General features: G+C 45.3%; 2 long non-coding RNA genes across 3 annotated transcripts; one reads left to right on the top strand and one right to left on the bottom strand.

The window, feature by feature from the left end:
- Nucleotides 1-4,098: 4,098 nt before the first annotated feature.
- LOC122420130 lies at nucleotides 4,099-27,594 on the bottom strand. Of its 2 annotated transcripts, XR_006263188.1 has the most exons (5): nucleotides 27,011-27,594; nucleotides 21,422-21,527; nucleotides 21,249-21,341; nucleotides 6,080-6,190; nucleotides 4,099-4,466 (listed from the first exon to the last, which is right to left on the bottom strand). It is a non-coding gene; the product is annotated as an uncharacterized LOC122420130 (long non-coding RNA). The 2 variants fall into 2 exon arrangements; XR_006263187.1 differs by lacking the exon at nucleotides 21,422-21,527 and having other exon boundaries at nucleotides 27,011-27,590.
- Nucleotides 11,077-15,979, top strand: LOC122420132. The gene is made up of 3 exons (XR_006263192.1): nucleotides 11,077-13,616; nucleotides 13,726-13,816; nucleotides 14,271-15,979. It is a non-coding gene; the product is annotated as an uncharacterized LOC122420132 (long non-coding RNA).
- Nucleotides 27,595-27,972: the final 378 nt, after the last annotated feature.

The raw sequence follows: 27,972 nt of genomic DNA on the forward strand, positions 1-27,972 counted from the left end.
GGGAGAAATGTCCATTTAGGTCTTCGGCCCATTTTTTAATTTTTTTAATTGAACAGCATGAGTTGTTTGCATGTCTGGGAAATGCATTCCTTATTTTTTCCTTGGTTGCAAACATTTTTTTTTTCCTGGGGATTATCTTTGTTTTCCTTTCGGGTTTCCCTATGGACAAACAGAAGCAGAAGACATTAATTAAGAAGAGGTGGCAAGAATACATAGAAGAGCTATATAAAAAAGATCTTCATGACCCAGATAATCACGATGGTGTGATCACTCACCTAGAGCCAGACATCCTGGAGTGGGAAGTCAAGTGGGCCTTAGGAAGCATCACTATGAACAAAGCTAGTGGAGGTGATGGAATTTCAGTTGAGCTGTTTCAAATCCTAAAAGATGATGCTGTGAAAATGCTGCACTCAATATGCCAGCAAATTTGGAAAACTCAGCAATGGCCACACGACTGGAAAATGTCAGTTTTCACTCCAATCCCAAAGAAAGGCAATGCCAAAGAATGCTCAAACTACTCCACAACTGCACTCATCTCACAAGCTAGCAAAGTCATGATCAAAATTCTCCAAGCCAGGCTTCAACAGTACGTGAACCATGAACTTCCAGATGTTCAAGCTGGATTTAGAAAAGGCAGAGGAACCAGAGATCAAATTGCCAACATCCACTGGATCATCAAAAAAACAAGAGAGTTCCAGAAAAACATCTACTTCTGTTTTATTGACTATGCCAAAGCCTTTGACTGTGTGGATCACAACAAACTGTGGAAAATTCTTCAAGAGATGGAAATACCAGACCACCTGACCTGCATCTTGAGAAATCTGTATGCAGGTCAAGATGCAACAGTTAGAACTGGACATGGAACAAAGACTGGTTCCAAATTGGGGAAGGAGTCTGCCAAGGTTGTATATTGTCACCCTGATTATTTAACTTAGATGCACAGTACATCATGAGAAATGTTGGGCTGGATGAAGCACAAGCTGGAATCAAGCTGGACTCAAGATTTCCGGGAAAAATATCAATAACCTCAGATATGCAGATGACACCACCCTCATGGCAGAAAGCAAAGAAGAACTAAAGAACCTCTTGATGAAAGTGAAAGAGGAGAGTGAAAAAGTTGGCTTAAAACTCAACATTCAGAAAACTAAGATCATGGCATCTGGTCCCATCACTTCATGGCAAATAGATGGGGAAACAATGGAAGCAATGAGAGACTTTATTTTTTTGGACTCAAAAATGACTGTAGATGGCGACTGCAGCCATGAGATTAAAAGAAGTGTGCTCCTTGGAAGAAAAGCTATGGCCAGCCTAGATAGCATATCAAAAAGCAGAGACATTACTTCGCCAGCAATGGTCCATCTAGTCAAAGGTATGGTTTTTCCAGTAGTCATGTATAGATGTGAGAGCTGGACCATAACGAAAGCTGAGTGCCGAAGAATTGATGCTTTTGAACTGTGGTATTGGAGAAGACTCTTGAGAGTCCCTTAGACTGCAAGGAGATCCAACCAGTCCATCCTTAAAAAAATCAGTCCTGAGTATTCATTGGAAGGATTGATGGAAATGCCAGAACTCCAATACTTTGGCCATCTGATGTGAAGAACTGACTCATTTGGAAGGCAGGAGGCGAAGGGGACAACAGAGGACAAGATGGTTGGAGGGCATCACTGACTCCACGGACCTGAGTTTGAGCAAGCTCCGGAAGCTGATAATGGACAGGGAAGCCTGACCTGCTGCAGTCCATGTGGTCGCAAAGAGTCAGACACTACTTAGCGACCGAACTGAACTGAACTGATTGAATACATTGAAAGAACCTATATGGGAAAAGACCTCCTCCCCCCAAAATAGATATATGTTCATGTATAACAAAACCAAGTTCTGTACCTAAAAGAAACGCAACATCGGAAATCAACTCTACTTCAATAGAAAAGAAACGCTAAACCAAGACAAAAAACACAGCTGGAGCAGGGAGAAATGCTGCCCCCTTGTGGCCACGTTTGTATCAGCAACTGAAAAACCTCTGCTCTTGGACACTCAGCCACCTGCTACGTGGGAGCCCTGGGTTCCATCCCTGGGTTGGGAAGATCCCCTGAAGAAGGGGACAGCTACCCACTCCAGTATTCTGGCTTGGAGAATTCCATGGACTGTATAGTCCATGGAGTCGCAAAGAGTCAGACATGACTGAGCGACTTTCACTTTCACTTGGACACTTTGACCAGGCCCGCAAGAATGTAAGGAAAAAACACCTGTCCTCAACAAATGTCCTCAAGTAGGTCCTGGAAAAAGCATTCAAAAGAGGGCAGACGCCAAGAGGCCAATCTCCACAGGTCAGTTTTATACTGTTTTGTTGTTATTTTTTAAAAATCATATAAAAAGCCTCCACACACTAAAATCTTATAGAAATGCAAATCAAAACTACAACGAGGAATCACCTCACACTGGTCAAAATGACCTTTGTCAGAAAGTCCACAAACAATAAATGCTGGTAGGTTTTGGAGAAAAGGGAATTCTCCTGCACTGATACTGTCAATGTAAATTGTTAAGAGTCCATAGAGAGGAGACGGTGGAGGTTCCTTAAACAAGAGAACAGTGAATGAAATTATGACACTCCCTATCTCCCTACAGAAAAAAAGAATTCCAAAGAGCTAAACTGAGGGACAATTACTCTAAACCTCTTGAGGGATTTAGAGGGAAAACACGCTTTGACATAAATTGCAGCAAGCCCTTTTGGATCTGTTGCAGGAAGGGGGACCCCTTCCAGGACCCGAACCTGGGCTCTTGTCTAACACTCGGAAATGAATTGTCCCAGGAGACACACGTGCTGACAAAGCGGGAGATTTTCTTTGGAAAGGTCACCCGGGTGGAGAGCAGGGGGGGAAGGGAACCCAGGAGAACAGCTCTGTCACACGGCCTGCACTCTCGGGTTTTATGGTGATGGCATTAGTTTCCAGGTTGTCTTTAGCCGATCATTCTGACTCAGAGTCCTTCCGTGATGCACGCCTTCTTCAGCCCAGATGGATGCCAGAGAGAAGGATTCTGGTAGGTGGTCGGACATGTGGTGTATCCTTTGGACCTTTCCCAACCTCTCCTGGTTGGTGGTGGGTGGCTTATAAGTTCCCCGCTCCTTACCAGGACCTCCTGTCATAAAACAACTCATGGCAATGGTTACTATGGTGCCTGGCCAGGGTGGGCAGTCTCAGTCAGTGTGCTTCTCCTAACAGATCCACTTTTAAAATAATGAAAAATTAAACAAAACTCAACAAAAGAGCCTCTAACCTCAAAAGCTTTTGCATGTCAAGGGAAACCATAAACCAAACTTTAAAAAACCTTGGACTGGGGGGAATAAATGTTTGCAACTGAATTTAGAAACAAGGAATTTATCTTCAAAACATGCAAACAGCTCATGCAGCTCAATACCGAAAAAACAATCAACCCAATAGAAAAATGGGCCAAAGATCTAAATGGACGTTTGTCCAAAGAAGGCATCCAGGTGGGCATAAAGCACCAAAGAAGCTGCTCAGCATCACTAATTACTGGAGAAATGCAAATCAAAATGGCAACAAGGTATCACCACACACCCCTCAGAATGTCCATCTTCTCAAAGATCTACAAAGATTAAATGTTGCTGAAGGCTAGGGGAACAGGGAATCCTCCTACACTGTGGGCGGGGAAGTAAATGTGTGGGTGCAGCCATGAAGTAAAACAGTATGGAGGTTCCTTAAGACATTAACTATAGAGTTACCACATGATCTGACAAGCCCACTCCTTGCCTTAGATCCGGAAGGAAGATTCATTTTAAATGACACGTGCACCCCTCTTTTCAGGGCAGCACTATTGACAATATCAAAGACAGAGCATCAACCAAAATGTCCATCCATAGAGAAATGAAGAGTAACTAGTCCTCCATATACTGGAATACACTCAGCCATGAAAAAGAACAAAAATATGCCATTGACCGCAGCATGGATGGACCAAGAGATTTATCATATTGGGTGAAGTCTGTCAGAGAGGGAAAGAGAAATGTCTTGTCACTTACAGGTGGCATCTATAATTTTATTCAAATGAACTAATTTATAAACAGAAACACACAGACTTAGAAAACCCACTTATGATTATTTTTTATTTTTTAAAAAGGTAGGGGAAGGGAGACATTAAGATGTTGGGATTAACACATACATCAGTTCAATTCAGTTCAGTCGCTCAGTCGTGTCCGACTCTTTGCAACCCCACGAATCGCAGCACGCCAGACCTCCCTGTCCATCACCAACTCCCGGAGTTTACTCAAACTCATGTCCATCGAGTCGATGATGCCATCCAGCCATCTCATCTTCTGTTGTCCCCTTCTCCTCCTGCCCCCAATCCCTCCCAACATATACATAGTACTTGTCAATAGATAATCCAAAAGGACCTAGTGAATAGCACACACAAGTCTATTGAATACATGGAAGGAACCGATATGGGAAAAGAATCTGAAAAAAAAAAAAAAACAGATAAACGTTCATATATAACTAAACCAAGTTCCTGTATACCTATAACAAACACAACATCGGAAATCAGCTCTTCTCCAAAAGAAAATGAAAGCTAAATTACAAAAGAAAAAAAACAGTGTAACCTTGAGAAGTGCTGTCTCCTAGTGGCCACTTTTGGTAACAACAACTGAAAAACCTGTTCTCATGGGCACTTAATAGGCATCACGTCTGTGGGGCTGTAAGTAAAATACACCAGCCCTCAACAAATGTCCTTGGGTTGGTAACGGAGAAAGAATTCAAAACACAGCAGACAGTCAAGAGGACGATCTCGGGAGGTCAGTTTTACTCTCACTGTTTTCTAAAAAATCACATGAACATATTTCAACATGGTGAAATCTTATAGAGAAATGCAAATCAAAACTACAATGAGGTATCACCTCACACAGGTTAGAAGGGACATCGGCAAGAGGTCTAAAACCAATAAATGCTGGGGAGGTTGTGGAGAGAAGGGAACCCTCCTACAGTGATGCTGGCAATGTCGATTGTTAACAGCCAGTACACAGAACAGCGGGGAGGTTTCTCAAGGAAAAAGTGAATGAAATTAGGACACTCCCAGAGAGAAAAAGAAACTCCACACTGATTAAAGAGCTAACTAGATGGCCAGTAATCTAAATCTCTTGAGGAAAAGATAGGTATAATATGCTTTGACATAAATCACAACATTTTTTGGTCTACCTCTTAGAGTAATGCAAAACAAAACAAAACTAAACAAATGAAAGACCTCATTGACTTTAAAAGCATTTGCCCAGCAAGGGGAACCATAAACAGAAAGAAAAAGAAAACCCTCAGCATGGTAAAAATTAAGTGATTATTAATTGTTGAATATTAAGTGCCCATGAGCACAGTTTTTCCAGTTGTTGTGAATGCACTTGAATCATCCAGAAATTATCCCCCTCCCCAGCCCCTGGATAAACTGTCTTCCACAAAACCAGTCCCAAAAATGTTGGGGACTGCTACTCTATGGCATAACAGTAAGAATATACCTGACAGAACTCACCACTACAGTAAAAACTGGCTACCTATTAAACTTGTTTTTTTTGTTTTTCAATAACAGCACGATCTTTCTTATATAGAGTTCCAACATCAATACAAATTAGAATACAAAATGTTTTTCAAGGTGAATTAATTAGGTTTGGGGTGGGGGGGATCCAGAAAGGAAACAGCATTTTACTGTTATTTATTTCTAGACAAATTCAGGTTCTCTGGGTATTATTTTAGCCCTGTATTACATGCTTTATCTCTATTTACTGATAATGAGAAGTTTGGAGATTATTTTCCTAAAATTTAAAATAAAGAACATTTCCTATAAAGGAAAGATCTCAATTAACAAGCTAACTTCTTAACAGGTTAACTTTATACTTAACAAGCTAATTTTATTCTTCAAGGAACGATAATAAGAGAAGAAACTGGGCCCAAAGTTAGCAGAAGGAAAAGAATATTAAAAATCAGAGCAAAACTAAATGAAATAAAGACCAGAAAGAAAAAAAAAAAAAACAGATCAGTGAAACCAAGAGTTTTTTTCCTCTTTCAAAAGAAAGTGTTTCATCACTTACCACTGGTAGGGACATGGGGGAGGGCAAGCTTCCGTCAGGCACCTAAGACTTTCAGCAGCTCACTTCCATCCTGGCTTCCCTTCCTCTCTAGATCCGGCTGAATTAATTTCCCTTGAAAAAGCAAGAAACACGTTCTGGTTTCATCACAGCGATTCACATTCTCCCTCCTCCTGGGAGCCCCTCCCAGCACTGCACTCGCCTCCCTCCTTCCCCAGCTCCAGCCCAGCGGGCTTCGCCTGCCCGGACACAGCTGCTGGTCATCCTCAATCAGCACGACCAAGCCGCTCTGTTCCTCTCGAAACAAAATTCATACATTGTTTTGTTTGTTACCCCTCTGTCCCCTGTCTTCCTAACACACTGAGAGCCGTGTGAGGGCGAGCTCTGCTCTCCTTACCACTCACGGATGCTCCACCCTCAGCATCTGCACACAGGGCGCCTCCCCGCCGTCTCCTCCCCAGCATCTCCCACGACAGACAGAGGACATATAGACATTCATGCGTCCTGAGCTCTCCTCTGAATTATAATTACCTGCAAATTCCCAGGGACTCCAGGAAGTCAGGTTTTATATGGTACCTTCAATAAATCCCATAAAGCCTTTTATGTTAGCAAAAAAAACCAAAAAAAACAAAACACCTCACTTGAATTTATGCTCAGTAAAGCCCCACTGGAAACCCCACTCTCTGCTCCCCAATCATCCCTCCATCCAGCCGGAGCCAGTGTGTGGTCAGCGGGGCAGGGTCAGCACGTGTCCCGAACAATGTCAGTGCACAAACACAGCTCCAGGGTTCTCTCCTCTTGGAGACCCCCTCCGTTTTTTGCTCAGAGATGGAGCATAAAGAAGCACTCCCCTGAGTGCTCTTTGCTCCAGAGTTCTGTGCAGGTAAGAGTTACGCAGGATGGACCAGGGGCTCCTGAGTCTATAGTTACAGGGACAGGGTCCTGAGACCCGCTCTGCCCACAGAGATGCCATCACCACACCAGCTGCAGCATCAGAGACACCGTCTGCGTCTGCAGGGAGCATCTGCTGCGTCTCCAGTGAGAAGCGAATGTTTTCCTGGGCACAATCCTCCCCCTACTCAGATCAGAAGAGAAAGACACAGGGAGAGAGAGACAGGGGGAGAGAGAGAGACAGTGAGACATAGACAGAGAGAGATACAGTGAGACACACACACAGAGACAGAGAGACAGAGAGAGATACAGAGAGAGACAGCAAGAGACAGAGACAGGCAGAGCGTGTGTGCGTCTGTGCGTCTGTGTCTGACACAAAGTAGCCTGCCAGGCTCCTCTGTCCATGTGACCCCATGGACTTGGCCCATCAGGCTCCTCTGTCCATGGGATTTCCCAGGCAAGGAAACTGGAGTGGGCAGCCATTCCCTCCTCTAGGGGAACTTCTTGATCCAGGATCGAAACCACTTCTCTTGAGTTTCCTTCCACTGGCAGGTGGATTCTTCACCACTGCACCACCTGGGATATCCCTGACTAAGGACGACTGCTGGCAATTATCCAGGTGATTCCAATGGGGAGTGGAACAGCAGGCAGAAAAGGCTCTCAGCCCTCTCTGAGGTAAGACGTGGTTCAGAATTAACATTGAGATTAGGCATTAACGGGACACTCCGAGGTGCATCAAGAACTTCTTTTGTGGGACTTCCTTGGTGGTCCAGTGGTTGAGGATCAGTCTTGCGATGCAGGGGACGTGGGTTCCATCCCTGGTCGAGGAACTAAGAACCCACAGGCTGGAGCAACTAAGCTTGTGAGCTGCAACTACTGAGCCAAGCTTTAGAGCCTGTGTGCCACAACTAAGACCCACCACAGCCAAATGCATAAATAAATATTTAAAAAGAGGAACTTGTTGAGTCCTGCCCCAGGCCACATATGTGAGGTCTTGCGGACTCCAACAACCTCTGAGCTTCCCAAGGGAGGCTGGCGGTTCCAAAGGCTGGATGCGCCTGAGGCCTCTTTTTGCCTGAAAAGCAGAAACTACACAAGTAATCCCATCTCTGCAGAGTCACTCCTCACCCCGATTTCCCCTCCCATCCCCCAGGACAGCAACTTCCTCTTCATCCCCTGCCCCCTAAATTCGTCCCTCGTCTAGATCATTCTGGGCCCCCCACACTCCTAGGCCTGCCCCATCCTCCATTTCCTCCCCTTCCCACTCCTTGGATTCTGGATTCTTCTGCCCACTATACTCTCCGCTCCCTGGGGCCTGGATCCTTTTCAGCCTCCGTGTGGCCTCAGTTAGATTCACCCACTCATTTCACCCTCTTGCAAACTCCATGGAAGAACGTTTGGCGCCCCCACGTGGACACTCATTTTCCTGCAGGGCTTCCGCAGACGCTGGCGGCGTCTGAGACGCCCTCTGAGAGCAACCCTGCCTTCTCAGCCTGGTCCCAGCTGGAACCTGGAAACCCTGCCCTCCTGTCCTACATTCTAGGCCCTACCCCAAGCCCTTCCCTCACCTCCCCAGGGTTGGAGTCCAGGAACCCTATTCTGGCCCCTACCCCCACTCCTCATGTCCTTCCTCTTTTGAATCGCCTGTGCCCTCAGCTCGAGACTTCTGTCTCCTCCGGGGTCCTGACATCCCCCACTCCTGCTCACACTCTGCCTTTCTAGCCCCAAAGGATTCCAGTCTCCTTCTGCGGCTGCTTTCCTGGACCCTTTCTCCACCCGCTCCTCTTCCCAAAGGGGACTCCTGTGTGTCAGGAGACTTGTGCTGCGTGTCGCTGACTCCCTTTACAAACAGATGCAAAACACATAGAAACACAGACACACATACAAATAGATATAGTCACACAAATACACACACACACACACACCCGTCTACACACACGTATGTAGGCACATACCTACATACATACACACAGATGGACATATGTGGATACATATTCACACACAAACACACACTCGACCCAGAGATCTCCCACACCAAGGCCTTGATTCCGAGACTCTAAGAGGTACTACATGGAGCTCTTCTCTGAAAACCCCGCCCCTGGGCTGGGTCTGGAGAGCGTCCTTTCTCTAAGTGACAGTTTAACCCTGACGGTCCTTTGGCATCTTATGGTCCCTCACCTCACCCCAGGTCAGAACCCTAAGCTTTCTTATCATTCCTCACTGCCACCTCTGTTTCCAAAGGGTCTGATATAGTTTCCCAGAGCATCTGATCATTTTCTTTATTTTTTTTTTTTTAAGAAAATTTTTACGATCCAACATTTTGGTCATCAAACAAGTGAAAGCGAAAGTAACCTTATACATCAAGTGATGCCCTGTTACGTATCACCTGCGCATTGGCCAAAACACTTCCTCTGTAGAACGGCACCGCCCAGGCCAGGCTATAAATTCAGGGTGCAGTCGCAGAGGAACACTCACAACTCCAGCTTTCTCCATGCCGACACTTGTTTCACTGATCATGGACAAGGTCTTGGAAGTTCCTGCGCAGGTTTTGGCTGAACTTCTCACACAGAAGGTAACAAAATTTATAAAAGATATTTTAACAACATGTGGAATGGAGCAAGACCTGAGAGCCTTAAATTGGTTGATCCCATACCCTACCAAAGGGATACTGATATTTTTACTACGCAAGATAGCTTCGGTGGCATACAAGTGGCTGGACGTGAAATTTTTTAAAAATAAGAGCAAAAATATATTTGAAAAGATGGGTAACCAACCAACAGAAGTGATTGTGGCTTGATTTCTATTTATATATCCACTTGGGGTCTATACTATCTTTGTGAACTGTGTTTGGATTTCTTTTTTCTTTGTAGGGGGAGGGTGGCTTTTCATTTTGTTTCCCCGCTTTGAGAAACACAGGCTTTATTCGATTACTGCTGGGCAGAGGTTACAAAAGGGCTTCTGGTCTTCCTCTCCCTGGAGGAATGGTTTTTCTGTCGTGTCCTGGACTGGATGCTCTTTCGCAGCAGGGTCACCCAGTCTGCTGGGGAAGGGCGCCTGGCTGGCCAGGAAGTTGCCCACTCTATCTGGGGGTCTGGTCAACGGTGGGGGGGTGGTGTGCCAAACCAACCAACATGTGCCCTGTGGGTGCCGACCTGGGAGTTTGGGGCGGGCTGATCCCGACCTGAGGGGAGGGCGAGGAGCCGTGGGGCCTTGAGAGGAGTCAGGGATGCGTGGGGCTCCGGGCAAAGGAGAGAATTGGGCGAGAACAGAGGGAAGGAGAAGCTCCACGCCACGCCACCGCGGAACCCTCAAAGTGTAAGGAGCGTTCTGGGAGGGAAAGTGTGGACGGTGTGGACCCCAACAAGCTCTGTGCTTTCCAAGGAGGGCCTGGAGGCTGGCGGTTCCAACAGCGGAAGATGAAACTGAGGCCTCTTGTTGCCTCGAGAAATGAAACTGCACAAGCGGCCCCGCCCTCACCCCCGCTTTCCCTTCCCTTCCCCCAAGGCAGGAACCCGCTCTTCATGCCCTGCCCCCTAGAGCCGCTTCCGGGCTTTTCTAGATCCTTCTGGGCTCTGCCTACCACAGTCTTCATCATTCTCACTCATGCTGTGCCCTCGTGTTCTGGATGCTTCTGCCCGCGCTCCCCTCTCCCCTTGGCTCTGGCTCCTCTTCAGCCACCACTGTGGTCTCAGTTTCACTTCCTCACACATCTCAGCACTTTGGAAACTCAGCGGAGGACATCTGAAGCCCAGAGACGGACATTCCCTTTCCGCCAGGGCTTCCCCAGATGCTGGATGCCCTGCCCAGCTCAGAGCAGCGCCGCCTTTCTCAGCCGGGTCCCAGTGGGAGCCTGGAAGCCCTGCCCTCCGGCCCATGCTCTAGTCCCACCGCAAGACCTCCTCCTTTGGCCTCCCTCACTTCCCCCCTTTCCCGGCCACCCCAGACTCAACTCCCTTTAAAAAAATCTAATGTAACGTTTATTTCACTGTTTATGATGATTGAAGTTGATGCAGATGGACAGCGAAGCCTGGCCTGCTGCAGTCCATGGGGTCGCAAAGAGTCGGACACGACTGAGCAACTGAAGTGCACTGAACGATTAAAGGTTACTTTCCATTTACAGTTATCACAAAATAGTGGCTATATCCCCGTGTTGTATAGTTCATCCTCCTGCCTGTCTTACTGCGGTGGTTTGTTCCTCCCACTCCTTCTCCACTATGTTTAGCCACCTCCCCCACTGGAAACCCCTATTTACTTCAATATATCCAGGGGTCTGCTGCTTTTTTGTTACACATACTAGTTTGTGGTATTTTGTTAGATTCCTCGTGTAAGTGATATCATATAGTATTGCCGCTGTTTTCTCCTACTTAATAATTATGTTTAGTCTTTCGTTTTATCTAACCAAAAGTATCTAAAACACACCAACTGGGAAATGAAAAAAGGGTACAAATGAACTTATCTACAAAACAAATAAAATTATAGATGTAGAAAGCAATCTTATGGTTATCTGGGGTAAGGCGGGGAGGGATGAATTGGAAGCCTGAGGTTGTGTATAAAATAGACGAGGAATAACGGCCTTCTGTAGCTCGGGGAGCTCTACTCAGTACTCTGTGATGACCTATATGGAAGAAGAATCTAGAGAAGAGTGGATATATGTATAACTGACTCACTTTGCTATATACCTGAAGCTAACACAACATTGTAAATCAACTATACCCCTAGGGAAAACAAATTTTAAGTAATGAAAAGAACAAAACTCTCAATGGAAAAGAAAATGAAAGTCAAAGCAAAATACATGTACCAGATACATACCAGTGTTTGATATATATTATAATAGTATGTATAATAAAAAATCCATATATAACATGGGGTTTCCCAGGTGACACGGTAGTAAAGAATCCGCCTGCCAATGCAGGAGATGCAAGGATGCAGGTTGAATCTCTGTGTCACGAAGATCCCCTGGAGTAGGAAATGACAACCCACTCCAGTGCTCTTGTCTGGAAAATTCCATGGACAGAGGAACCTAAAGGGCTACATAGTCTATGGGGGTCACGGTCAGACGCGTATGTTTGTATGCATAATATATATTTTCCGTGGGTTTCTTATAGATAAATTAATGATGGAACAAAGCAAGCCCTGAAACCCTTGAACTGTTGGGTTGCCCAGTCCAAGGGATGCTGATATTTGTACTACACAAGATAGCAACCAGTTAAACGTGAATTGTTCAGAAAACAATATCATATGCATCTTTTAAAAGATGTTTGGTCGCCAACCAGCAGAAGTCATTACGGTTTAATTTCTTCTTATATATCTGTTCGAAATCTATGCTATCTTTGCGAAATCTTAGAAGACGACATTGTATATTATTGTTTAAGAAGCCGCATCATTGAGGGAAGTTAACAGTAGAGATTTGGATATCCTTATTAATTATAAATACCAACTCCTCTGTCTAAGAGAGAGGACTGATTTAAAACTGGGGAGACATCACTAACATGATAACAAGGATCAGGAGACTCATATTACCAGCTTGGCTTACTGTGTTGGCCCCTAAACTGTGATTTCCTCCAAGACTGGCAAACATTTAGAAATCGAACTTTTGCTGTTATAAGCAACACGCGCACTCTGCCTTCCTGGCAGTGAATAGACGTGACCCTGGGGAAGAAAAGGATTACGAAACGGTCCTGTGGTCTTCTGCCTGGTTCTGTGCTGACTGAGACTCCAGCCGGGTGCAGAGCAGGGGAGGGGCCAGATGGTGAGCGGGCAGGACCCTATGAGGCTTTCCCAGAAAAGAACCCCAGCCAAGCCTTCCGCCTGCCTTTTGTCTGTTGAAAAACTTTCATCAAAGAATAAATTTGGGGACTTCCTTGGGGGTCCAGTGGGTGAAGACTCTGAACTTCCACTGCAGGGAACGCAGGTTCGATCTTTGGTTGGGGAACAAGAATCCTACTTGCCGTGCGATGTGGACAGAAAATAAAAAGTAAAAAATTTTTTAAAAGCATGAATTTAATCAGAGAAGTGAGAAAATGCAGAAAGAAAAGGAAAACAGTCAAACAAGCCAAACTAATAATACTTCAGCCAGTAGACAAAGTCAAGGACCTTTATTTAGTTCTTCCTCAAGGTCTATAGATATTGTTCTGTGCCTTATATGTTAACTGTTTAGTGGATACTGAAACCCCTACCAGGTGGAGGAAGTTAACTGTATGTTGCCCACAAGCACGCCAACCCCAGACCACTTGGAACCAGAAGGTTGATGACGCTGCCTCTTCGTTACCTCACCACCGACCACGGCTCCGTAAACAATTGTGAGACTCCTCAGTACCACCACCAGGCTGGGACACAGGCTTAAGGCGTTGCCTGCTGTGGCCCTCTTTGCCTGGCCAAACAGTAAAGCTAATTTCTTTCTACTTCACCCAACGCTTCCTTAAAGGTTTCATCCCGCACCACTGTATGGAGGCCGGATTTTGGCAACAAATTGGGCGTTCAATATAGGGTTGACTTAGGGGCAGCCCCACGGGGGTCCCCTGGCTTGACCAGACTCTCCGAGGTCATTCCTCCATGCCAGCCTATTTTGAGAAGGCAGAGGGTTGGAAGATTCCTTCAGCGGCCAGGTTGCCTGGGACCCTTATCAAGAAGGCTGAGCTCATCATACCAGGTACTCATCCAGGCAGTGGGGGCTGAGTCAGAAGTGGAGGGTGAGGGAAGACCATCCTAGAAGCTGGGGAGGCCACCTTTGCCTTAAAGAAGTTTCTTTCTTTCTCCAGCCTATACCAGCCTGAATTTTTCTGCTCCAAAGAATTATTTGGAGGAAGGAGAAAGCATCGGGGACATGGAGACACCTTGGCCAGCATCTGGGTAAGTCTGAGAGAATCCATTCTTAGGCAGGTTGATAGGAAGTCGAGGGGTCCCCAAAGAGAGAGGGGTCTGGAATTCTCAAGCAGGAAGAAAAGACAAACTTTTTTGTGCCCCTACATTCCTTAGGATTATATAACAATAATGTGTCCTGCTTGAGGACAGTCTCTGGAAAAAACCTTCTGGCTAATCCTGTTACCTTAAGGTGTAAATTATGGGAGTAGGTCTAATGAGGTGTTTAAAACTTCCAGGCATTCTTTTGATTCAATGTAATAACTAATTAGAGAGTACATAATTCCATTGCTAACACTAGCAATGGGGTACTCTTTCTGCCCCCTTCTGATGCCTATGTCAGAAGCTTTCTGTCTCCTTTATACTTTAATAAAATTTATTACACAAAGCTCTGAGCGATCAAGCGTCGTCTCTGGCCGCAGATTGAATTCTTCTTCTCCTCCAGAGGCCAAGAATCCCGGCGTCTTTCCTGAGGTTCAGCAATAGCCTTTCATCTTGGGGGCTCGTCTGGGATTCTTCAGGACAAGGCAAGGATGCTTGGAGCTCTAGTTCTTTGTTCTCCTAGCGAATATGTTTCCTGCTGTACTTCACTAACTCTACAGTGTGCTTGTGTGAATGAATGACATGCCCCGCGCAAAGCAAGTGAGGAGCCCTTCTCTGCAGTTCCGTGGTGACCTCATACGGCTTATGGCAGACACCTGTCAGGGGTTTATACCATCTGCCAATGCCAAGAGGCACCCAATGTCTCCTTCGGGGACCGACCAGAAATGGGCAAAGCGTGTGGACCGAGCTCTCCTTTCTCGGTCAAACTTTTTGGTCTCTTTGACCATCTCCTAACTCCTTGGAATTAGAAGTACTAACCTAATCTGTCGGATCATAGACTTTCAAGGGACTTGTGATCTATGCTGTTACTGGGTACTATGACTTAGGTCCCAAACTTGGATTGGTAGTCAGGAAGCGCCTAGCCTCGCTAGGCATGGAAAATTTGGAAGCTAGATTAAGTTCTAGCTCCAAAAGCATCTCTGAGGTTAAAGGTTACTCAGATTAAAACTATAATGGGGTTTTTTCCTTTGGTAACGCTGGCTTTTAGTGGACCAGAGGAGGCTCTTATACTGGTGTGGTGATGCTTGGAAGGAACATCTCAGTTTTATGTTTGTATCGGACTTATTGTGGTCAGAAATATACTGAGGGTCGTGCACAGGCACTCAGGTGACGAGAATGTTTCCCCCAGCAGTCTTAGCTTGGGAGGCATTCTGGAAGGTTACTCTGATTGCACCCTGGGTGGCATCAGAGGTAAGCAAGGTGTTAATGGTGAGGAGCTGGACGTCAGTCAGGGATGCCATCAGGTCTACCCCTGGTGCGTCTCCACCCCATCTCGGTGGTAGAACCGGGAGGGCCGAATATGTCACCTGCGTCAGTAAGGGACAGACTAAGTCCGACCAGGAAAGAAAAGCTTTGGTGTAAAGTCTGTCTACACCCTCATCTAGAGTAGGGAGGAATGCCTCTGGTACAAAGAGGGCGCTGGTCGCTTTTTTTCTCTCTTGTAGATGGGAGCTGACAATTCCAGCCTCACCCCTTTGAACTGTATCCTGAAAAACTGGGATAGGTTTGATCCCCAGGGCTTAAAGAAGACACACCTGGTCTTCCTATGTGATACTGCATGACCGCAGTACCCACTGGAAGACGGTGAACGGTGGCCAGTTGGAGGGTCTCCTGTCCTAATGAGGGCTCAAACTGTCCCCAAAAGGGAGGGACTGTCCCCCTTTGAATGTATTTATCGAAGGCCTTTCTTATGCACGGACATTGTTATAGACCCCGAAGCCTTGGAATTAACTAATTATGTAACTCAGCTCTCAGCTTTTCAACTGGCATTAACAGAACTCCAGGAGACGACTCCTGACCCAGCCTCTGAGTCAAGCAAGCCTCTATTTAAGCCAGGAACCGAGGTCCTCATAAAAACATTGGGGTCTGGGGGCTCATCCCTCAAGCCCCTCTGGGAAGGCCCTTACCAGGTTATTCTTTCTTCTCCCACAGCTCTCAGAGTGCCAGGAATTTATTCGTGGGTACATCACACTCGAGTTAAGAGGTGGCACCCTGACCAGAACTAAGTGACTTCGTTTTATGTCTTTACTTTCTATGCTCTGACTTTGTACTTTTCAGATGGGCCTGATAACCTATGTGAGCCTACTTATGCTGACTCCAAAAATCCTGAGTCTGCCGTCTGATCCTCAAGACAACGCCTTCCTGTCCTGGGCTCACTCCTATGCTGCATTCCACAATCGGTCTAACTGCTGGGTTTGTGGCGCGCTCCCCTCTTCATCAGTGGAAGGCTTCCCGTGGTGGACATCTCCACTTCAAGGAAAAGACTTTCTCCAAGTCTGTGAATACCTTCGACAACAATCATATGTGATGCCTCTTCTTAAACTGATGACATCTAACAACCCTATAATGGACTGGTGCAACACGTTGTTCTTTAACTATGGACACAATGTGACGTTTAATTTTGATTATTCATTGTCTCGGTTCAATGACTATTTTGCTACACACAAGGCAAACAGGTCTAAATCTAATGGTTTTTTACCTGATGTTTATCAAATATGGGGTGAGGTTATATGGTTAACTCCTGAAAAAGGACGTCTAATATCTACTGCCCCTATTTGCTGGGAACAAATAGAGCCATCCCCAGAATTTAGTCAACAACTTAAATTATAGTGATTGGAAACCCTTGGGATTTTTGCCTCAAGAAATATGCAATGTAATCATTCCCGTGTTTTCCAACCCCAATTCAGGTCCTCCCTTTGTCTGGCCAGGCACTGATTGGGACTGGATATCTATGTCATGCTGGCTTGCTCCAAACGGGACTTATTAGACATGTGGCTCTTACCTATAGGCATGGCTTCCCCCTGGGTGGACAGGGAGATGCACCCTAGGTCTAGCCTTTACTCACGGCTTTATATTTTCAGAGCTTCCAGAGAAGCCTGCTAATTTACCCCACCTTACAACTCGGTGGGCACGGTCTGTATTTCACTGGTATGGTTATTTGGCTGCAGTGTTTGTCCCCTCTTTGGGAACTACAGATGTTATGCTACGAGTGGATGCTTTGACTAATTGTACTCAACAGGCATTACAAGATTCTCAAAAAGCTAGTTCAGCTCTTAATGCTGAACAAGCACAGATTAGAAAGGTGGTTTTACAAAACAGATTGGCTTTAGATATTCTGACAGCCGCGCAAGGAGGAACTTGTGCCATTATTCATACCCAGTGCTGTGCGTATATACCTGAGATGAGCACTAATGTCACTCGTTTTACTAAACACATGACCAAGATGACTGGGGCTAGGGATACTCCTGAAGCCTCAATTGCTTCACTTTGGGAGACGTTAACTACTTCCCCAGGGTGGAAAGCTATCTTAATTACAATAATTCTGATTGTTCTATTTTTGTTGTTTGCTCCCTGCATCTGTAACTGTGTCATTGGATTTGTTTCTAGTCCATGAAGGCTTTTAAGTTAGAAATGGTTGTCCAAGCTCCTAGGAGTGCCACAGCCTCTTTCAAATATTACTTGGGACCCCTGGATGAGAGACCCTCAATACGAGGGTTAGGAGAATATGTTGCCTCAACAACTTAGGGACCACGCCCCTAAACAGCAGGAAGTAGTTATGGAACGAAAACGGCGCCCCTTTCCCTTGGCAACATAATTCTCCTAAAAGCAAAGGGGGGAATGAGAGAGTCAATTCCTAGGCAGGTTGATAGGAAGTCTAGGGGTCCCCAAGGAGAGAGGGGTCTGGAATTCTCAAGGAGGAAGAAAGGACAAACTTTTTTTCCCTCTACATTCCTTAGGATTATATAATAATAATGTATCCTGCTTGAGGACAGTCTCTGGAAAAAAAACCTTCTGGCTAATCCTGTTATCTCAAAATGTAAATTATGGGAGTAGGTCTGGTGAGGTCTTTACAAACTCCAGACATTCTTTTGATTCACTGTAATAACTAATTTGAGAGTATATGACTCCATGACTAATGCTAGCAAGGGGGTACTCTTTCTGCCCCCTTCTGATGTCTATGTCGGAAGCTTTCTCTATCCCTTTGATACTTTAATAAACTTTATTACACAAAAGCTCTGAGCAATGAAGCCTCGTCTCTGGCCCTGGATTGAATTCTTCTCCTCCGGCATCTTCACGTGATTCAACATCAACCTTTCCTTAATATACTATAATGATACTATATTAATTAACTATTAATATAAATTAAAATTTATATAATTTATATCTTTAAAATTTACATGAATTTTAAAATTTTTATAAATTTATCTAAAATAAATTTTATATTAATATTTAATTAATATATTATTAATGACAATAAGTACAGTACATATTACTATAATTATATAAAATATATATCATATTTAAATTATATATTACTTATACTATATCTTATATATTATATAAAATATATATAGAAATTAAAATGTATAACATTATATAATATATAATATCACATATAACATTATATAATATGTCATTATATATTTTAGTCATATATAAAATTATATATAATATGTTATATATAATATATACAATATATATAATATATATTATAAATGTACATTGTATATTATATCTAAATCATAATTTATATATAATGTTATATTAATGTATTATAAAGGAAATATCAATAACCTCAGATATGCAGATGACACCCCCTTATGGCAGAAAGTGAAGAGGAACTAAAAAGCCTCTTGATGAAAGTGAAAGAGGAGAATGAAATAGTTGGCTTAAAGCTCAACATTCAGAAAACTAAGATCATGGCATCTGGTCCCATCACTTCATGGGAAATAGATGGGGAGACAGTGGAAACAGTGTCAGACTTTATTTTTCTGGGCTCCAAAATCACTGCAGATGGTGATTGCAGCCTTGAAATTAAAAGACGCTTACTCCTTGGAAGGAAAGTTATGACCAACCTAGATAGCATATTTAAAAGCAGAGACATTACTTTGCCAACAAAGGTTCATCTAGTCAAGGCTATGGTTTTTCCAGTGGTCATGTATGGATGTGAGAGTTGGGCTGTGAAGGAAGCTGAGCGCTGAGCAAGTGATGCTTTTGAACTGTGGTGTTGGAGAAGACTCTTGAGAGTCCCTTGGACTGCAAGGAGATCCAACCAGTCCATCCTAAAGGAGATCAGTCCTGGGTGTCCATTGGAAAGACTGATGCTGAAGCTGAAACTCTAATACTTTGGCCACTTCATGCGAAGAGTTGACTCATTGGAAAAGACCCTGATGCTGGGAGGGATTGGGGGCAGGAGGAGAAGGGGACGACAGACGATGAGATGGCTGGATGGCATCACCGACTCGATGGACATGAGTTTGAGTTAACTCCGGGAGTTGGTGATGGACAGGGAGGCCTGGCATGCTGTGATTCATGGGGTCACAAAGAGTTTGACACGGCTGAGCAACTGAACTGAACTGAACTGATTATAATATATATTAATATCAATATATTGTATAAAATAATATATACTCTGACTATATAATCTCTTATTATATATTATTATGCTATATATTATATCATTTTATATGTAATGTTTTATTTATTTATATATTTATAATTTATTATTATATATTTTTAGCAGATATTAAAACATATTGAATTTTTAATGTCTTAAAACTTAAAACCAAGAAACAAGCAATTTATTTTCTTTAACAATATTAAATTTTATACCCTATAAAACATACATATTTTATGGCAAAATTTTTCTTTATGTGGTACAAGATATCTACTATGAAACTGAAATATATTTAGTGTTTTTTCATAAAAGGCAAAGGTAAGTAAACATAGACTTGTTCAGAAGTCAATGTTTCAGTATTTTATATAAAATTAATTTAATCTTCAATGAATTCTCATCCTTGAACTTAATTTAACAAAACTCTAGTTGTTTAAATTCCCGAGAATCCAGAAAAACAAAATACAATTCTTTTAAAGAGCTTACCTAAAGGCTTTATACCATTTATCTCAGCTATTTATGACAATATATCAGTGTGAGTGAACTTTCGTGCTGACACATTTTGCAACAGGTGTGACCTACGGACTAGCAGTAGAACTCGGTACAATGAAAGTTGGTGCTGAGGCTAAATGTTGGTGTCTCATGCCTCTAGTAATCAGACATAATTAACGAAGCTAAACTGATGTCAGTACCAGACACAGAAATAATATTGAACATTTCTCAGATTTTGTGACTCTTAGAAATTTGTAAGTGCTTATTTTTCTTTAAGTCAATGGAATAGAGCTCATTTAAAAGTTAGTCTCAGGAATATTTTCTAAAGATAAAGACACTCACTGAGACATACACACGAGCAGAGATCTGTTTCATCATTTTACATTTCATGAATCAGGCACTGCATTTAAACTTGTTGGATTATGAAAAACAATGAGAATAGTCAAATGTACACACTTGAGGTCAAAGGCTTCTTTTTCTTCCCTCCTTCCACCCCTGCCCCCGACTCGGTTTCAATTCTTCTAAGTAAGCCAAGGCTGAAACACAGGCCATGTGGGCTGCGTTTGTATTAATACTTCAGGGACATGGTGAGGCTTAACATCAACTTTTCTCCTAGGAGTATCTTTGTTCTCTCAGGGTGAGTGTTCTAGAAAACTAAAGTGTATTATCAAGCCATCTCTCTCCAACTGCACATGCAAAAGGAACCAGTTCTGAAATTTCAAAAGAGTTTCATCTCAACCATTTTCTCCAAAGTCTAAAGAATATTGTGACTCCATAGTGTTAAACTATTTTGTCCTTGTTGATAGGTTTAAACCTGTGGGTTGACTGCTGCTGCTGCTAAGTCACTTCAGTCGTGTCCGACTCTGTGCGACCCCATAGACGGCAGCCCACCAGGCTCCCCCGTCCCTGGGATTCTCCAGGCAAGAACACTGGAGTGGGGTGCCATTTCCTTCTCCAATGCATGAAAGTGTAAACTTCAAGTGAAGTCGCTCAGTCGTGTCCAACTCTTGGTGACCCTATGGACTGCAGCCTACCAGGCTCCTCTGTCCATGGGCTTTTCCAGGCCAGAGTACTGGAGTGGGGTGCCGTTGCCTTCTCTGTAGGTTGACTAGTCTTCCAAAATGTGTCCTAGGAGGTTATCAGAGGGAATCAAAGGAGCATTTCCCATTTTTGAATAGACACCCATGAGCCAAATACAAACCAGACCTCATTAACTGATGGAAATCTTATACCAGGCGAGAGACACCGGAAAGCATAAAGCTCAGAGTGGCTGCTTCCAGTTCCTGCCACGTCCATGACCTTAGTCCTTAGACCTCACACATGGGATTTCCAACATGAAAACTAACCAGACAGGCACTCAGCATTCCCCACATGGAAACAACATCCTTAGGTGGACCTGTTGAAGGAACCTCGGATACATAGCAGGGGACTCACCCAGATGCTGACCAAAATGTCTTGATGCCCCAGATGCTGTCTTTCTCCTTCCTCAAAATAATTCCTTGGAGCACCAATTCAAGCTGGCATGGGCTGGAGGAAGAGAGGAACATCCTTGAGGTGAAGGTGGCCTCCCCACCCTTTAGGGCGGCCCTTCCTCTTCCCTCCTCTACCGCCTTGGTGTCCCTGAGTATGACGGGCTCAGCCTTCTTGACACGGGTCTTCTGGGATCAGGCCTCTGAAGGAATCTTCCCACTGTTCCAAACTTCTGGAAAGAGGCTGCATGGGGGAAAAATCTAGAGAGTGTGATGGAGCCAGGGGACACCCGTGGGGTCACCCCTAAGCCAACCCCACACAGGACTCCAAATTTGTTACCAAAATTCAGCCTCTGCACACCAAGGCAGAGTGAAGTCTGTAAGAAAGAATTTGGGGTGAGGTAGAAAGAAAGAGCTTTACTCCTTTGCTAGGAAAATTAGGCCACATTGGCCTAGTGCCCCCAAGACCATGAGTCCCAGCCTAGAGTGGGTATGTGGAGTCTTTAGTGTTTATGGAGCCCTGGCTGGTGTTGAGGTAGTGGGGAGGCTGCAGCGTCAACCTTCTTGTTGCAACCAGTCTGGGGTATACCTGCTGTGGGCGGCAGTTAACTTCTTCAGCCTGGTGGGGGTTTGGTAACTGCAAAATAGCTCACACATAAGGCACAGAATATTATCCAGAGGCCTTGAGGAAGAAAAGTCCTTGAATTTGTTTGATGGCTCAAGTCTTATTATTTTTTCTTGTTTGACATTTTCCCCTTCAGGATGTCCTTACTGCTCTGATGAAATTTATCCTTCCCCCTCGCCCCAACCTCACCAGAAGGCATGAGGGATCTTTGTTCCCCTACCTGGATCCTGACTTCACCCCATGAATTTGACTGGTGGAGACTTAGCCAACAGACCTCCAGGGAAGCCCCTAGATGGATTATTTGGTGAAAGAATTTCTACAGACAAAAGGCTGGTGGAGGGCTTGACTGGGGGTTTATTCTGGGAATGCCTCAGTGGGTCCTGCTTGGTTACAATCTGGCCCTTCCCCTGGTCTGCCCCTGACTGGAATCTCAGCCCTCCAGGAGAAGGAAGTCAGCCCAGAAACAGGCAGGAGACCACAGGAGAGTTCAGATGCCCTTCAGATCTTTAGGGTGAAGTCTATACATTGTCAGCGTGGCTCAGCGGTAAAGAATGTGCCTGCCATGCAGGACACGCCAGGGACTCGAGTCTGGTCTCTGGATCGGTAAGATCCCCTGGAGGAGGAAATGGCATGCCACTACAGTACTTTTCCCTGGGAAATCCCATGGACATAGGAGCCTGGGGGGGCCACAGTCCAAAGGGTCACAAAGAACCACTGAACAGGCACACAGGCAGGAAGGTGACATCTGTGCGTTGCCGGTAACAGCACATATTTGGTTTCTGTATTTTTCCTGGTTCTTGCAGTGGAGGAACCAATACAGGAAGGCAAGCTGGGTAATCTTTGTCTCCTGAACACTGTTATCATCATGTTAGTGATGTCTCTCCAGGTTCAAATAAGTCTTGTTGGTTAGGCAGGCAAGAGTTGGGATGTATAAATCATAAGCAAACTGAAATCTTGGTCATAAACATCCCACAGTGATAAGTCCTCTAACACAATAATGCATTTCCTTAAGGGTTCACAAGAGCTTCTCCTTCCCTCTGCTCTGACCCTGTTCAGTCCCTTGAAGACTGGCGTCTGGGTCCTGTGCACCCCCAACTTCTCTCAAGACCACCAGAGCCCCTCTGCTCAGATTAGGAACTGGCCTTCGAGCTCCCGGGTCTGGGCCACAGCGCTACCCCTGCACCCCACACTGAGCCCCTCAGACTCCCCTCCAGAATGTGCCCTTTGAAAACCTCCCCAGCCCTCAGCCCCAGGGGGGCTCAGATCCCTTGGCCTCGCTCATCCAGATCTGGCCCTTCCCCTGCTCTGTGCCTGGATGGAGCCTCAGCTCAGCAGGGGGAGGAGGTCAGCACACAGCCAGGCAGGAGGCTGACCTCAGCCTGCAGTGACTCGAAGCAGGATTTCAGCTCCTGGCCAGAGGCCGCGGTCGGGCTGTGGAGGGAGAGCACTGGATCCTGACCACTGGACCGCCAGGGAGAATGGCCGTGACAAACCTGACTCACTATCTATGTAGCGGTGAATCTCCACCTAGAGATGGAAAGTGGTGACGCAAGCAAAGTGTTTCTTAGGAGGGAAAGGGTGCTTGTGGATAGACACACCAGAGGGCTCAGAAAGAGTGGGGGGGTCGGGCCTCATGGTAGTTAGAATCACTTCTATGGGGCATTTCTTCCGGATTTCCTTTAGCCAATCATCTCCCTTGGCCTGGCTCTGAGTCCCTTTTTGGTACACCTCAGGGTCCTCCTGGGCTTGCCCGGTGGCTCAGTGGTAAAGAACCCGCCTGCCAATTCAAGAGACACAGGTTCGACCCCTGGCTTGGAAAGATCTCCTGGAGGAGATAAGGGCAACTCACTCCAGGGTTCTTGCCTAGCAAATCTCATGGAGCCTGGCGGGTTACAATCCATGGGGTCACAAAAGATTCAGACACAACTTAGTGGTTACACAACAACAGTAGGATTCAATCTACCATTGAAATGAAGAAGAGTTACATGTACCAAGAAAGATACATGTAGGGCTTCCTGCTCCAGTGGTTTTTTTTTTAATGGTCCACCTGCCAATGCAGGGACATGGGTTCCATCCCTGGTCTGTGAAGATTTCACATGCCTTGGGGCATTTAAGCCCGTGCTCCACAACTACTGAAGCCTGCCTGCCGAGGGCCCGTGCTCCACAACAAGAGAAGCCACCACAACAAGAAGCGTGAGCACTCCAACTAGAGAGTAGCCTCCACTCACAGCAGAGAGAAAGCCCACACACAGCAACAAAGACCCAGTGCACAAAAAAAAAAAAAAAAAAAAAAAACCACAGGAAAAAAAATATTGCAATAACAATAAATGACAGTAGGGAACATTAATTTGTGGTTAGACCACTCGGGTGAGAATCTGGGCTGGAGATGGAGGAAACACACCTGCTGGAGAAGGTCTCACATGTCCAGGCATGGCGGTCCTGTTGAAGCAACCTAAAACACTACAGAACACAAGTGTGATCTACCTTGTAAATCCTTCCTGGGGCCCTCCTTTCCTAGCAAGATTTCTGAGCTGATCCACTCCAGCAACACAGACAGCTCCCACTTCTGTCCTGCCTTTTCGCACGTTGTTGATCAGGAGCTCAGCAAGCAGAGGAGGGCTGTTGACTGCCTGGACAATATGATAGGCAGGATGGGAAAGGGTAGACTGAGGCTAAGGGAGGCTTCAACATGGGCCCCAGGAGGGCATAATGTGGGCAGGGATTGGAGACAGAGACTAGGAAGCTGTAGGTGAGAAAGGGGATGTTGAGGACAAGGGAAGGGACACCAGCCTCATCAGAGACAAGCCCTTTCTCCCCAGAATCTACCCAGAGGGAATCAGCCACAGCTCTGAATAGCAGGAGCCTTGTGAGCACAGAGGTCATCTGGAACCTCCTGGATTCTAGGTCCTATGTGCCCAGATTTAAATGAGCCCAATGTAAGTGCCTGCAGCCCTGCTCTTCAGAGATTATTCATCTTCCCCAAGGTGAGTCATTTAGAAATACTTTAAGTTCACTGGCTCAGATGATAGAGAATCTGCCTGAAATGCAATACCTGGGTCAGGGAGAAGGGAATGGCAGCCCACTCCAGTATTCTTGCCTGGAGAAGTCCATGGACAGAGGACCCTGAGGGGCTACAGTCCATGGGGTTGCAAAGAGTTGGACACAACTGAAGCAACTTTCACTGCACTAAATGCACTCTGAAAGATTTAGGGGTTGTAACTTCAGGGCACTCGAGCCTGGAGAGAATAGCTGTCATCAGCATTGATTGCAAGCTTGTCCCCCCCGCCACATCCAATCACTCATTCTTTACCAGTAAGAGACCCTGATGTTTGGTTTGCCTCATGCTTTTACAAATGAAAGCCCAGAAGTTCAGCCACATTCATACCCAGGTGTGATCCTGTCTTAATAAATAGTATATATGAGAAGTTTTGTGTGTCCAAGTGTTTGCAGAAATATCTTGGATAAAAAGACATCTGGGGATTCCCTAGTGGACTAAGTGGTTACGAATCTGCTGGCAATGAAGGTAACTACACATGAAAAGTTAAAGTGTTAATTGCTCAGTTGTGTCCACCTCTCTGCAACTTCATGGACTGTAGCCCTCCAGGTTCCTTTGTCCATGGAATTCTCCAGGCAAGAACACTGGAGTGATGGCCATTCCCCTCTCCAGGGGATCTTCCTGACCCAGGGATGGAACCCCATCTACTGTACTGCAGGCAGATTCTTTACCATCTGAGCCACCAGGGAAGCCCAACTACATATAAAAGAGAATATAATGTTTCACTTGAACTGAGGCCTGCCCTAAATTTCCCATAGTCATACTAGCCATTGTTTTAAATATCCTTTATGGGCAGAGACACTGTAACATACATTAAAATTAAACCAATTTTCTTGTGATTGCAAATTGGTTTCCTAAAACAACATCCTAGGGACCCTCCCCCCACCCCCAGTTAAAACAGTTAATGTGCTCCAAAGTAAATGAAAACATAGTCTTCAAAGATGAAAATTTTGTAAAACCCTGATTACTAAAGGGGTGATTATCCCCACTTCTCCATTTGACAGCCGAACCTTGGATAGCCGAAATTTTGGGGAAAAATTTAGGCCATTCCATACTGGATGACTACTATTAATACTGTGGCTTCATCTATTAGAGCCCCCAGACCCAACATCCAATATTATCAAAACCACTAACTCTGTTCAGTCAACAATTGGCACATGTTTTGTTTTGTTCAGTGCCTATGTCAACAGTCTCTCATCTAAGACTGCCTCCACTCCCAAAAGGACACAAATCCCCCTTTCCAGGCTTCCCACAGGTACCCAAGGCCTCACCATCTCCACTGCACACCCTCTGGGCAGACAATGTCTTAGCTGCATCCCCCTTTCTCCAGGAGCACAGGTATTCAAAGCAGGACCAGGACCCTAAGGTCCTTGCCCCCCATTCCCTACCATGTACCTGCCTGACTTCTGTCAGTGGAAAACTGTAGTGAAAAAACGACTGCAATCAAAGAAGTGAGAGATGGGAAAGCAAAGGAAAACAGTCAAAGGAAACTAAATAATAATGACGTAGTCATTAAGCACAGTCAAGGACATTTAGTTGATTCCGAAGGGCTGTAGATAATATTCTGAGTCATATCCCATGAGCCACCTTATAGATACTAAAGCACCAAGTGGAGATGTTAAGTACATGATGGTCAGACTGCACCCAGGACATAAGTTGCCACTGTTTTCTGTCGGAATGCAATTTATGATAAAAATTCTTACCTGTTAGGAGGGACAGTCGATATGGGAATTACTCACTAGCAATTAGATTTTATAAACCTTGGTCAGTCAGATAACAAGTCTTAACTAATTCTCTTTTATTTTTTTTTCAAAATATAGCAGATGACTCTGCTCTTCCTGCACATAACGACCACCACACATTTCTCTCTGGAAAAGCTCCTGCCCTACTTGTTGCCACTAATGGTTTGGTTCGGGGATAAGTCAAGAGGCCTTTGGACAGGTGTCCACCAGCCTCCCCCTGACCTGCCGGTATTGATATAGGGCAAAGGTTCTTTTCATCCAACCAGGGTTGTCTACTGTTTTGAGTGGGGAAGAGCCAAACTCACCTCACTTCTCTCGGCAGCGGTGTGAGGATACAGGATGACATCCATCTTCAAGGGGATGCAGTGGAAGCACCTTTCTATGCGAAGGACAGAGACTTCTCACACTTTCTAGTCCTTTCCTGGGGTTCTGAGGCAACCCAGTGCTCATGTACACGTTTTCCTTCCAAGTTAAGAGTCAACACACAGGCCCGTCAGTGCCCTCAGAGACTCCTGCACTAAAGCAGCTTAGGGAAATGTATCTCCCGCCATCTGGAGTCTCTGCACGGCTTCTGATGGCCACAATGTGCCCAGGGATTCGGGTGCAACGACACTAGCCCTAGCAAGCTTTCTCAGCTCTATGGAGACACAAGCACCTCCGCATTTGATTCTCACACACCTAGCCAACTTCTCCCTTCCAGGGCCTGGCTATCAGAGACCACCTCCAGAGCTCCAAACACACCCGGGGTATTCAAAAACCGATATTGAGCAGGGGGCTTGGCCCCACCCCACTCGCCACTTCCTGCCGCCTCTTCTGAAAACAACCAGCTCTCAGCTCTGCCTTAGACACGCCCCCTTCAAGAGGCCACCAGCTCTTGAAAACCTAGCGCTTCCCCTCGGGTCTCTGCACCCTGCGCGGTGCCTCTCCTCACTAGGTGACTTTCAACTTCTGTTTGTAATGACACTGGCCTCTCTGCAGAGCCACTGAGGCACCTCTATGAATTAAGACGCAGGCACAGCCTGACCGAAAGCAACGAGATATCCGTTATGTGTTGCGACTTAGCGAGAACGACTTCCTTCCTGCAAGACCTACTCCTGCGACTTCTAAGCCACATTGTGTGGGCTGATCTCGAGGGCAAGATGATGCCCTTTCTGCCAAATGAATTACCGTACCAAAACGTGATAAAGGAATTTATTAAACTGATTTGTCTGCATGCAATGCAACCTATTTGGAGCTTTCTAACAGGAAAGATTGCTGGTGCTACGAG

Source organism: Cervus canadensis, chromosome 18 (assembly GCF_019320065.1).
Source record: "Cervus canadensis isolate Bull #8, Minnesota chromosome 18, ASM1932006v1, whole genome shotgun sequence".
Taxonomy (NCBI): Eukaryota; Metazoa; Chordata; class Mammalia; order Artiodactyla; family Cervidae; genus Cervus; species Cervus canadensis.